Raw genomic sequence first — 14,407 nt, 5'->3', positions numbered from 1 at the left:
ATCACTCTTGTGTCAGAACATATATTGTAATTCTGTCATTTAAAGTAACAATGTAAGTAACTCATTAATGAAACTATCTTAACGTCTTAAGTTATCTGCAACAAATTGTCATGATGACAAACAGTAATGTCTTCAACATGAAAAAAAAGCATGATTGTAAAAGTAGTTTAAGTATGATCTCCCAGACAACTGGGCAAACTCCACCTGCTGAGGAAGAGTGCAAGATATGATCAAAAGCCCTGGAAAAAGCCAGTAAGTGGAGCTTAAGTTGATTTTGTTTTGTCAAAGTGCTCTTTCCAAGCTCAACAATGCTCAAACATTTAACCTGTTCATTACTCTGGTCTATATTTTTCATATTAGCAGCTGCTTATGCGCTACTTCAATGTAACATTTTAAACAATTCATATACTACATGCCCTGCTTCTATACACAAAACCAAAACATCATCAACTATACGAGACGTATAACGTGACATTAAAATCATGTGAGCAGTTGAGTCTCTGCTCCAGTTTCCCCAAACATCTAAATCATAAAACAAGCATCAAAAAGCAAGCTCCTAGATGTTAAGAGGTGAGGTCAACCAAATCCAACGTCTCTTTCACACCCACTCCTACTCTCATAACCCGCTCTCTGACTCTCAATCCCTCTGGCCGAGATAAGGGAGTGGTATAATAGAGGAAGTGATAGATGAGTAAACATGGAGCTGCAATTCTCTGCCACTGTAATATGATACACGATCCTCTGCTGCTCTCTGTGTGGAGTAGTAATAGTACGGAGAAAGCGAGTGAGAGATGTTTGGATCTCATGTGCTCAGAGGCAGGCAGGATGTGATGACACAGCAGATGACCTTGGAAATGTGATGTGTAAAAATGCCATCTCAACTGCACGCAATCTGCTGCATGTATATGAAAAAAAAACAAGTAGAAATGTTCGAAATGTTTCAGTACACATATGTGCATTTGCTTCAGTGTTTGTTTACGCTTGTGTCTGCACTTCCTGGTGTGACCTTGTCACCGTGTTTTGCCCTTTCATTTGACCTGCTGGTCTTGAGGAAGCTGGTCAGTTCACTGCTGTATCCCTCCTCAACTACCCCCCCCCCTTCCATCCTCCAACATCTCCCAGCGTTCATGTCCGCTCCAGCTGAGCAGAGTTCACCCCAGGGAAGATGAGTGTGCAGTTACCATGTTAGTGGAAAATACATTATATAAGCTTTGTACTGGACCATGGTGTGTGTGTGTTCTCTTTGTTTATCTGGGCCATTGTGAAGAGCAGTGCGCCAGCATCCCTCGGATTCACCTGGGTCCAGTCTCTGAGGGATACACAGCCAGCTTTTGACTGCCTGTCTCTTTTAAAATGGGTTTCATGTTTGGGCCCTTGTGTAAGTTTCAGTCTCTGTGTGGCTTTTATGTATTTTTTTTTGTTCCTTTGTCCCCTGGTGTTCTCCTTTCTTCCATTTCACATCAGCCTGTCAGCTCTGGTGTGACAGATTAAGTCTTAAAGGTTTCAGAAGGGTGTGTGTTTGAGTGTGTCCCCTCTCTGCTGTCTTGTGTTTGAGGCAGGGATAAAATGTGCGTCCCCAACTGACACCTCGCCACGTCTCTCGTTGCCATCAATCAACATAGCCTCCGCTTCCTCGTCTTCCTCCCTCTATTTTCTGTTGAGAGGAAACTCTGTGATACATTATTTGTGTGAGTGTGACAGGGAGAAGCAGAATAAAAGGGTGAATATTTAAGATTAGATCTATGACAAGAAAGTCTTTGATTAATGACTTTAGTTGACATTTCTCATGTCTTGTGGCCTGTGTGTGTTTGTACATGTGTATCTGTGCGTTTTGCATTTTTACTTGCGTGTTTTATTTATAAGAAGAGCAGCGAGCTTCTCATGGCAGCGCCTGAGGGGGACTTCTGTCGGCATTTTGACAAAGCATGACACTCAGTTGGAGTTTTGCGGGTGAGGAAGAGCGTGCACGCTGGTGTGTATGTGTGCCGTTATCATACATCCTGCTGTGTTGTTGTTATCCTGACAGACACCCACTTCACAGCTCAGAACACACTCCTCGTAGTCGCCCCGTCCTTGCATGCCACTGGGGACAAACACCCTACATAAACACACATATAAGGCATAAACACACTCACTCATGTGACTGTTCTGTTTCAGTTTGGTCAGCTTTTCTGTGCAAAGGGTAAAAAGATCAGGAAACAAGAGGGTGCTAAAAAGAGAGAAAGCGGGAGATGAAAAGAAGTGGAATACACTTGCTCAAGATCCCATAACAGCAAACATCTGCCTTGCTAATATTAATATAATATGATATGTTATACCTACTTGCTACAGGTGCAGACCAGCTGGTGGGTATGTACGTAAAAAGAACTTTTCCTTCATAAATAAGGTAACTATGTCAAAAAAGCTTTATTTCTTGCCTGGAAAAGAGTTGAGGCAATATTACTTTGCTATGTATTAATAAGGGAGACATCATCTATTTTCATTATTTGTGTTCATATTGGTTGACCTGCATACGTGTAACTTTCATATAAACTCAACCAGATTGTCCTTGTTATGCAGTAAAGTTTAGAGCTGTACAAGTAACAGTCAGATTTAAAGCTGCACTAATCAATAATTTTATATTTATATTAGATCAAATTACTACATGTGATATGAAAGGTGTCACTTGTAGTGAAACACCCACAGAGATTCATCACCTGACCCTGCAGTTACCAGCAGTTCTAAGGAGCATTTTAGCATCTTTCAGCTTATTGTTCTGGTTTTACAAGCTGCAACTTTATTGTTTGGGTTCTGTCTTACTGATCTCATCAACCTTATTTCTAGCTACAGCAGATAGCTGTTTTTAGCGAACACTGTATGAGCTGAGCACGAAAGGGCCGACAGACAAAGTTAGTGACTAGTGGGTGAACAGAATTGAGGCTTAAGAACCAACATTCCCTCAGGAGCTGGTGGAGACCAAAACAGAGGTAAAAGGAGAGTGAATATTGGACTTACATTTGCCGGATGGCCAGAAACACGACTCAAAATGAATGCTAATGTTGCTCTGTGTGTGCTGGTCGGTAAATAGGCAGCTGTTTTCCATATTGCTTTTATAAGGCGATGATATGTCAGTGTTGTGTTTACAGCCTGTTGTGCTGCCCCCAAGTGGTCAAAAAAAATCTATTCAGATTTAAAGGACTGTATTGATGTTTTAACTAAGAGATGCACTGATCCATTTTCTGTGTACTGGCTTCATGTACTGGTGCAAATACTAACCTTAAAACATGGATCATATATCAGCTAGATGTGACTGGTCACAGTTGTTTTTATTAACGTTACACAGCAATCTAATTAAAATGTCTCTGTTGGACATGGTGTTTTTTTATGGTGGGACCTTAGAATTTTTAAATACTTTGTAGTGTCTCCTGAGCCCAACAGGCAGTGCATTTGGAACTGACCAGTCCAAACTGGTAGAAAAGGTGCACCAAAAACACAAAAATGCAATCAAAATGTAATGTTTAGACAGTATAGATGACTAGGTTAGGTGTAAGATTAGCTATATTTATGTTTAGACATTTGGTTAGACGTGATTTTAAGTAAGGTTTGGTACGGTTAAGGTCAAAACAAAGAAATGGAGGAAACGTTCCAAGTATAAAATGTCATTCTGAAACAAAATAAAGGGAAATGAGTGGCTATCTCGAAGGAGGGGTGTCAACATGAAAGCTAAGGGTATGCTTTGGAAAATTTTTAAGAGCAATATAAAGTACAAATGACATGCATTTAATGGACTAAAACCTCATTAGATGGATCTCACCAGCCTTTGGGAGCTGAAACAAACATGACGTTCTCTTAAACAGTGAGACGTCTCAAAACAACAACTCTCTCTTTCTCACACAGCACTCATCCGCAATCTCACTTTACCACAAACACTTCCTGCTAGGTCTCCACAGTAAGCCTACATGAAAACAAGGAAAGAAATGAACAATTACAGTATCGCTGAGAGTCCCTTAACTCTTGCACCCTCACAGGACGTAGTATATTATTACAGAAAACACAGTGACGCAGGTTTCCTTCTCTCCTTTCTTTACCACTGTTTCACAATATGTAGGTCCAATGTTTTTTTTACCACTGGCCTAACTTGATAGTCAGCTTCAGTGTTCTGTGTTATACAGCATTGACTGTATCCCTGTTGGGAACTATATAGCCAGACAAAGAGGCTCCTTATTGAGCTGGACTCCTGGGTCTTTGCTCTAGCTGGCAGGCTGCAGGACAGAGACACAGCTACTATTGGGATTGGGGTATATATAGAACATCAGGATGGGCTTCCTCTTTCTCTCACTCCCCCTCTCTGCCCCTCTGTCTCTGTGGTTTTATAAAAGGTCCTGATGGATTGAGTAAGACAGGTTACTCCTAGCAGATTTCCAGTGCTTCAATAATATCAATTAGTTAAAATGTGGAGTATGGCAAAGTCCCTTTATTATTTGCCTCTAAAACTTTGAAATGTTAAATATTACCTTAGTATTGCATTATTAATGTATTGCAGTATGCATGGAGATGACATATACAGTAACTGACAAATAGTTATTATTTTAATGTAATATATTCTTCGTTCCTAGTCCTGATGGTGTAGTTCTGGTGTAGTATTGAAATTTATTTTTAAATTTATGGTATAAAACCTGTACAATAAGAATTAGAATCAAAGGTATAACAAGTGTTCGTGTACTCAGGTGACATACATGGATAAAAAGCTTTCCTTGTTTTCAATGCACCCATTTTTAAGTTGCGTGGACTTAGACTTTAGAAGAAAAGAGTTGTTTGGATGAAAATTTAATGAGGTTGTGCAGCAGTGAAGTTGAGGATACAGCAGATAAGAGGAACAAACGGTGCTGGAGATAATAAAACAAAACGTTACAGCAGCTGTACACATTTGAAATAATGCAATACAAATAAAAAACATCTGATTTTTAGCTTTAGACAGATATAGTGTATGTGTGTGCATTGCTACTGTATTTAGATTATCATGTGTAGAGGGAGAACATACAGTGGAAGTATCCAACAGTACTTTTACCTCTGCAGGTACTCCTGCAGTTGCCAGGAAAAAAATAGAAATTACGATTTGGTAAAAAAAATAAATATATCCACATATTTGGGTTTAGGAGGAAACACATAAATACTTTAACAACATGTGCTGTGACTGAGAATGTGTAAAAATGATAAAAAATTAAATTGAAATACATTGCTAAAGGTAACTGGATAAATGACCTCAACTTCTTCCACTTCAAATGGTGGTAGTACAAATGCAAAGTAGACCAAACCTATTGAAAAATGGAAAAAAAAAAACAGACCAGGCTAATATCCATTGATCAATATCCAGTTAAATGACATCCAAATTAAAATCAATAAATGAACACATTTGGAGGAAGTAGTGGAGTAGAAGTAACAGCTTTTAGTCCCAGGAGTAACACTCTCCCCCTCCACCAATGACAACAGTGGATGTAGTGAGCAGGTTCCAGATGTAAAATGTGTTAACTCTATAAATATGATACAGAATGTTCCTGACCAAGAGCATGTGCTTTCAGTCGACTCTCCCTGGATAAATAAAGGTTAATAAATAAAAAAAAGGCCACAGATATGAAAGCAAGGGAGCAGCAGGCCCCAGATGTTGGTTCCCTTTCTGCTCTCTTGGAGCTCCCCTGCTTGGCTTGACATGAGTGTTCCCTGGGGAGGGTTAGATCACTGTGACAGATGAGCAAAGACCAATGGTGTCTTCACCCAAGTCCTTTTGGAGGAACAGAGGAGGGGTCCTATTAGTTAAAGACAAGGGTCTTTGAAGTGAGAGATAACAATGTCATCTCAGCAGATTTACAGCATTGCCTGAGTCGCTGCTGAGGGGTTTATCTCAGCTGCCTGTAGAAACCCAACTATACCCACAAGAGCAATGATCCAGTTAGATCTCGCTTTAGGTGCCCTTTTATAGTTTCCCAGCATAGTTTTTCAATACCCCTCTGAAAATAGCCTCCCATTGTTGCATAGTCATCACAGTCCTGTTTGTACAGAATAACCTGAGTAACACGGTCGATACGGAGCTGGGGTCCAAACCAAAACATAGTCTGGAGCAAAGATGGCTAAAGATAGAAAGAAACCTGTTTATGAGGCATTTGTTGTGTTTTCGGTCTGTCAGCACCATGGACAGAGTATTGTGTGTGTGTGTGTGTGTGCGTGTGTTTGAGAGCGAGAGCGAGGGAGAGACTACATCACTCCTCCTGCCATACTGGAGTGAAGGCTTTTACTGTTCTGTTTGAATGGTGCTCTACACATTAGACAGGACGAATGGATAAATAATGTAGCCTAATGCTACTGTACATGAAGTACCAGTCTGTCTCTCTTTTCTGTCTCTTTTTCACTTACTTGTTCTGCCACCCCACAGCCCCCACCCCCGCACACACACACACACACACACCCCCGCACACACACACACACACACACACACACACACACACACACACAGACACAGACAGTACAAAACGCACAACTCTGAATGGATGGATGGCACATGATGTCACAATGATGAGTCATAAATCAGCAAACCAATTCTCTCTCTGTCTCTGTCTGCCTCAGTCTTTTTTATATGTTTGTATGTCTTTAGTTTTTAGACTTGTGATACTCACAATTTGAGGAAATCACCAACTACATGGGGCACATTTATAATGATTCACACAGTGAGACTCACCATATTTATAGCTGGTATTGTTAAGCAGGAAAGGCAGCTTGTGGAGTTCCCCTGTGTGAGCCTTATTAGTCATCTGCCAGGTCCATTAAAACCAGTATAAAACTCTGTAAACTTCAGGAAGTAGTTCCCACACAGAAAATCAATACAGTTTGAAACCAGTATCATGTGTATCAGCAGCTATCAATACATGATCACAGCTGCTTGCTTCTTTCTAAGCCATTATCTCTACTGTTACCTCAAGAATTCAAGTTTTTTTAACTTGTCTTTATGTACTATTTTCATATAATAAATGCAATATCAAAGTCATCATTAGTTGCAGCCCTCAAATTTAAATTGAGGGCTGCAACTAATGTTTATTTTCATTATCGATTAATCTATATATTATCATCTAGATTAATCGATTAGTTGTTTTGTTTATAAAATGTCAGGAAATGGTGAAAATTGTTGATCACTGTTTCCCAGAGCCCAAGATGCAACCTTGAATGTCACATTGTTTTGTCTACAACTCAAAGATATTCAGTTAACTATCACAGAGAACTAAAGAAATCACATAATATTCACATTAAAGAAGCTGGAACCAGAGAATTTTTGGCATATTTTCTTGAAAATTTACTCAAAACAATGAATTGATTAGCAAAATTTTCTGTTGATCAACTTATCGACTAATTGTTGCAGCTCTACATAAAATTAAAGAATAGATCACACATAGACATTTTTTGAAGCCATCTGTTTACCAGTTTCTATCAAATACAACTGCATCTCTGGTCAGCTTTAATTGAAACCGGTGCTGTGTACACACTCCAGATATGCAATTTAAGCAAACAATCATACCCGACTTGACGAAATGTATATTCTTTGAGAAGTAGTTACCATAGTAACCGGTTCTTCTTTTTTGATTGCTGTATTAAGATGTATATCTGCTCTCTATTTCTGCTGCCTGGCTCTGGCTTTGTGTTTTCTGCCTCAGCTACTTGCAATAGACTGCACACAGAGATTAAACTGTTTGAGAACATTTTAGCCTTGATAGTATGTTATTTGTTGCATTTCTGTTTCACTCTAATGTTTTTTCTCCAACTTTTTATGCTACTATCTTGGCCACGTCTCCCATGCAAAAAAAGCCACAGTTCAGTTTTTTGAGGAGCACTATACAGACAAAGGATCTTTGCAATAAAATGGAACTACAACAATTTAACACTGTTTGTGAGAGAACAAGGTTTTGTAAAACTGAATTGGGTAGGGAGGGGTGTTACTTGGATATAAAATATCAAGAAGCTTTATGTTAAAGGTGCCTAGTGGAGTTTTCTTGTAAAAAAACAAAACAAAAAATATGCTCACATTTAGTGTTTTTTTTACCTTTTTTTACCTTGAGGTCTAACGGACGTGTTGAACGCATTTCCTTCCTTCCTCCAAAGCTGTTTACCCTGTTGCCTGCGTGCACGTGCATCCATGTGCACAATACAAGTAAAACAGACCCATTCGTAAAAACATTGCTCCCACTAGTGGTAACAAGAACAACTTATCTTTAATGTCGTCATGTGCAGGTTTGCACCTGCTTCCAAGCAAGATGTAGCACATTTGTACATTCAGGGTTTTGCTTGTGAACTCTATTTTGAAGCTTTAAACATTCAGAAGTGTTCTTGCATGTGGAATTCTACAAACTGTAAGGATAAAAAAACCCCCAAAATGTTCAATATTAACCACTACAGTATAATAATAGTGTAAATGTAAACTTCTAAGATGCTGTAGTAACTATTCCATTGAAGACTAAAGAAATACAGTGTCATCTTGTTAATTCATAGACTATCACTGTTTTAATGTGTGCTCTATGAATTGTTTGCCTGAATTACACTCTCCTGTTTGTCAGTCAAATTGTTTTTGGAGGGGAGCCCTGTTGACCAGCTTTGTCTCACTGGAACTCAACCAGATTTGAAATCTCACCATCGACACCATTACCGTACTCTGGATTCTCCTCTCCCTCTCCTCCAGTGGGATTATGCAGGCGTGACTGAATGACACTCTGTGGGATCAGCACTTTTTATCTCATTTGCTAGACATATTCATAGGCAGACACAAGAGACGGAGACTCCCACACACCAATCTCAGTCAGAGAGCAAGGACTCAAAAAGAGAAGTAAAAAAACAACCAATGCAGAATTTTGTATCTTTACAATCACAAATACAATTTCAGACGAGACTATGTCCAATGAAACATTAGGTGTTAATGCGTGGAAATCTTAACCTTGGCACATTTTATTAAACTACAGAAACAGCTACACGTCATTCATATCAACCTCTACATATACAAAAAACTTGTTCATATGAAATTTGTTGCAGACAGTATTCAGTATCCATAAAAATTAATTAATGAAAAATGAATGTGAATTGAAAGTGCCAGATCATCTGCAGAATACTAAATAATGATTTTATCATGCTCAGTACAATTGCTGAAATATACAAGTTGACAACTTTAACACTTAAATAAATTGTTAGTCTTATCTAGCAGCCGTAGTCTGACTTTTACTCTTAAATGTGTCGATAAGTAGATGCTTTTTTCCCTTCCTGTTCTATAAAATGAGCTTTGCTCAGTTTGTTCTCAACCTTGGTCCTCAGTGATTAGCCAACATTGATCTGACCAAATGGCTCTGTGACCCACCTAGCATAAAATGTGTTAAGAGGCCTGGTGTGTGACAAAGTACAATACTGAGCCTAAATTGAGTTTCCCATCAGTAGCCAATTTAACGCTTGGAAATGACTTACAGTAAATGTTTTTGAGGGCCAAGACCCAACATGACCAGACCAATCTATCCTTAAAGCCATTACCTTTTTTTTTTCTTCTTTGGTTTGTAATGACCTACACATCCTCCATACCGAGACATACTTGCCTGCTCAAAGTGACATTGTGCTAAGCTGCTTCTGTAGTACACACTTTGGCAAAACTGTACTTGGAAATAAAAAGCAGCTGAGAAGAGCAACAGCATTACGGTGATTTAGATGGCTGCAGACAGTGGGTTGTATTTCATAGAGCCCATCTGGCCTGTTTGAAAGTGTTGCTGAGTCTAAGAGAGGCGGTCAGGCGGTAGAATAGAGAGGGTGATGGATGGGGTGATGGATGCTGGGGGGAGGGGAGAAGATGAGAGTGCAGATTTGAAAAGGAAAAAGGAGCTCTTTTCCGGCAGAGTTGAATCTCAGGCTTGGCTGCGGCACACTGCTCTGCCTGTTTTCATACCAAGCGCTCGGCTCTGGCTCCTAACCAGCTTCACCCGACCGACCAATGCCTCTGAACCCCGCAACCCACCCGCTTTATTTCTTATTCTCTCTTTCCTTTTCTCTGACGTTTTGGCTCACCCCTCTCTTCCCCCTCTTCATCTTTCTGACTCTCATTCACTACCTCCTTCCTTTGGCTCTCTTCATCCACTCTTTCAATTTTTCTTACCTTCTCTCTCTAGCCCTCTCTCTGTGTGCTCCTCCACTGATGGGCCTTTTCTCCAGCCTTTCCGGTAGTACAGAGGGGTGCGGGATAGGGCCAGGACCTCAAGGTTTCCATAGTGATACTTTGTGTCCTGATGTCATTAGTATTGATGCTGCGCAGCCAGGCCAAGCTGTCCTGGCACAGGGGATGTTTACTGTTTACCCAAACTTAAACCATTCATTGTGAGTGAGTGTGTGTTTGTGTGTGAGTGTGTGTATGTGTGTGTGTGTGTGTGTGTGTGTGTGTGTGTACCAGGTAATCCACATGTTGTGGGGACGTGAATCTGTCTACACAGTTGTTGTGGGGACTTGCCTCACTTATAGGGACGGAAAGCAAGTCCCCTTAACATGAATCATTAATTTTAGGGTGAAGACTTGGTTTAAAGTTAAGGTTAGTTTAGAGTTATGTTAAGGTTAGGGTTAGGCATGTGGTGGTTAGGGTTAGAGCTAGGGTGAAGGTTAGGATAAGTCTCTAGGAAATGAACGTATGTCAATATAATGTCCTGTGAAGTGATGGAAACATGACTCTGTGTGTGTGTGTGTGTGTGTGTGTGTGTGTGTGTGACAACACAATTCACTCGGTCTGATTGGTTCTAGGACGAGTTCAGGGATAACAATGAATGAATAAGCAACAGACAGAAAATAAGTGTTTAATATGTGATTGTCTGATGAAAAAGCTCTTAGTGTGAAGCATGGTCAGGTTCCAGTAGCTGGATTTGTACCAGGAAGAGACTTGGCACACTGAAAAATGGCTGTTTCACGAAGAAACATCCCCTCTCTCTGCTTGCTCACTGTATGATTACTGAAGCGTGTCTGTTGAGCGCAACTCCCAGCCCAACTCCCCGTCTCGCTCCTCGTTCTTCTAGCTGCTTCACTGGCTCGTCTGTCTGAGGAGACAGACGTCCCCTTAGCACCACTCTCCTCAGAAACGCGCGTGCGTGTTTATCCGCTCACTTGTGTGTATACGCGTGTATGACCTCGCACATCTGTGGCGAATACTCAGATCACAGGGCTGCTCCCACGCCTCCACCTCTTGCAGCTTGTACAGCACAGAGCTCTCCTCCTCCTGCAGGCCCTCAGCTGGCAGGTTGTGGCCTTCGTGTTGCCAGAGTAATTAGTTCTGCTCAGTATCTGAGGCCAGGGGTGGACAAAATATGGATCCCATATCGATGCTGTCACATCACATGCAGGGAAAGCACATCTATGGTGCTCGCCTAGGACACATGCACAAACATGAGCTTGTTTCTACATACATAAGTAAAATCCTCTTTGCATCATCCTCTTGTATTCCTTCATGTCTAATATAATGGCGGGAGATTATCTTGGGATACAGAAAAAAAAACACTTCCTGGATTGATTGAAATGTGAACTGAGCCTTGTCTCTCTCTCTCTATCTCTCTCTCTCTCTCTCACACACACACGCACACACACACACACACACACACACACACACACACTTTATGCGATTACATGGTCATTACCATCAGGGCGACCCAAGTTCTGGCTTCTTTTATTTGATTTTATCGTTCATTGGTCAAATGGAAATTTTGAGTTTTTCAGTGCACTGGTGTCCTAAAGTTTAGGGATTCTTGCCAAAAAATCATTTGTATCTGTTTTTTTACTCTTTAGGTGACATCTGTATAAAATAAATAAAAAAAAAACAGTAATGTTCGAGCACAAAATTGCATTGACTTGGATTTGATTGATTTACTCCCAGGAGTCTCCCAATGTACTGTGAGTCTAATCCTTAACTCTAATGTTGATCTATCCACAACAAAGACAAGGACTGTTTTAGCTTCTGCTGCAAGTAGCTGCAACTGTGTGTGTGCCGATGTGAATAGCTGCAACGATTAGTCCATCAACAGAAAGTCAATCGTCCAAGTATTTTGATAATCAATTCATTGTTTTGAGCCATTTTTTAAGAAAAAATGTCCAAATTATCTGATTTCAGATTTCCAGCTTCTGAAATATGAATATTTTTTGGTTTCTTTAGTCTTCTGTGACAGTAAACTGATTATCTTTGGGTTGTGGACTGTTGGTTGGGACAAAACAAGACATTTGAGGACATCACCTAGGGCTGTGGGAAACAGTAATCGACATTTCTTACTATTTTTTGAAATTTTATACACCAGGCAACATATTCACAGGCAATGGATTAATCGAGGAAATAATTGTCAGATCAACTGGTAAGGACAATAGTCGTTACATCTGTGTATGCAGTGAAAGATGTCGCCAGTCACCTTGTTTGAAACCAAAACTTTGTCCCTGAATGGGGTCTGGGACAAACCATGTACTTTCTGTCATGCACATACACAAACACACAGAAGGTTATGGATACTGCTCCAAATTTATGAACATCTACCATGATTCAACAGGAAATGGCTAAAATATGCTTTTCACAAATCTTATATGCTACTGTACTAGTATTACTCAGGTTTAAACCTGTAATATTTCTTTTAGCCAGATGGTGGTGCTCTAAGATCATGTCTTTTAATGCTGAAATGCTGTTGCTCATATCACTGTCATTTTATCTCTATGTATATGTGTATACTGTATAAACTACTGTATGTATTACATTAAAAGACAGATAGCTAGGTAGCTATAGAGAGAGAGATAATGATTTTACTTTATACTATACATTAGCCTCCTTCTTAATGTAGAGTAGTATGAGAAGACATGAAAAGACATTAAATATTAATATTTATATTATATATATTCTATTGTTTCATACAACCTGAGCATCATCTCACATCAACAGAAGAACATTATTGACAGACAGCCAGGACAATAATCAGACAGATGGACAGACCACTTTTGCCAGCCAGTCTCCTCACACTCTGCTATGTTAGAAGTGCTGAATCCCTGAGGCTACCTTGCAACAGAGAACCCTCCTGCCAGATCAATAGACTGAGCAATAAAAATGAAGCCCTGTTCAAATGAGAAACTGTCTGGGCGAGCCCATCGACATGTTTCTATTAAAACAAGTGGTATGAATTTATCGTCTCAGTGGTCGGGGCTGATCCCACCTTAAGCTTGTCTTCAAATGCGCTTGTGTGTGTTTGTGTCTAGCTGATAGAGAAGTGTGGATGGACAGCTTGCCACCCTGTGGGCACCACAACTCCAGTCTATGTGTGATCCACGCTGGCAGCTGCTCTGCCAAATGGGATTTTCTTGGAGATTACAGCCTCTAAGTGTGACACGCTTGCATGTGTTTGTCTTTGTTGTTGACGGAGTGCGTGTGTGGACTATTGTAATAAATCTGTGTGTGTGTGTGTGTGTGTGTGTGTGTGTGTGTGTGTATGTGTGTGTGTGTTTTGTGTGTGTTTAAGTGTGTGTGGGGGTCTTGAGCCGAGGTGCACAGAGAACATGTTCTGTTGTCACATGGGGCTGGTTGGAACATGACGGGATGGCTGCAGGGAACTCTCTCTGGCAAGCTGTACCAAGAAAAGGGAGGGAATGTATTCAGATGTGGGGTCAGGCCTCATTCACTCTGCTGCTGGTCTTATTAGCAACATTAACTCGTGGAATAAACTCCAGGCAGGGTCGCTTTACTGAGTCAGCTGTTCAGTGTTTAGGTTTTTTATTTATTGAGGCATATACTGTAGTATTGCCTTGTTCTTCATGCTGTGGGCATGAATGCTAAGCCTGCAACAAATGGTTATTTTCATTAATATGCTGATTACAGCTGAAAATGTTAGTTGACTAATTGATTAATCAATTAGTTGTTTTTACTAATTGTTCTAGTAAAAATACTAAAGATTCCGTTTTCAGCTTCTCATTTGGATTGGAGGATTTGCTGTTTTTCTATCTAATGTGATAGCAAATGAATAAATTTTGGGTTTTGGACCGCTGATCAGACAAAACAAGCTCTTTGAAGACATTAACTCGGCCTTAAGGAAATTGTAATGGTCATTTTCACCATTTTCTGATATTTTATATAACAAAGAATTCATTGTTTAACAAAGAAAATCAACGGAAATGAAAGTAATTGTGCAGCCCAGCTGCAGATTATTTTCTCAGTTGATGCATTGTGTAGTCTATAAAATGTCAGAAAATACAGAAAAATGACCAATCTTCCATCTTCAAATGTCTTCTTTTGTCTGACCAACAGTCCAGAACACAAATGTATTCAATTTAATTTCATGTAAGACAAATAAAATCAGCAAATATTCACATCTGAGAAGCTGGGACCAGTGAAGTTTGGGAATTTTAGCTTTAAATTGACAGTAAT

At 40.0% G+C, this 14,407-nt stretch overlaps 1 protein-coding gene across 1 annotated transcript in view; it reads left to right on the top strand.

Moving 5' to 3' along the window:
- ppp2r2ba (protein phosphatase 2, regulatory subunit B, beta a) overlaps nucleotides 1-14,407 on the top strand; it is a 42,938-nt gene that overhangs the window by 1,820 nt on the left and 26,711 nt on the right. The gene's annotated exons all lie outside the window — the stretch shown is intronic.

The sequence above is a fragment of the Thunnus albacares genome, chromosome 10 (assembly GCF_914725855.1).
Source record: "Thunnus albacares chromosome 10, fThuAlb1.1, whole genome shotgun sequence".
Lineage (NCBI taxonomy): Eukaryota > Metazoa > Chordata > Actinopteri > Scombriformes > Scombridae > Thunnus > Thunnus albacares.
Note: the sequence above shows the minus strand (reverse complement) of the source record. Positions and strands in the feature narration are given on the sequence as shown.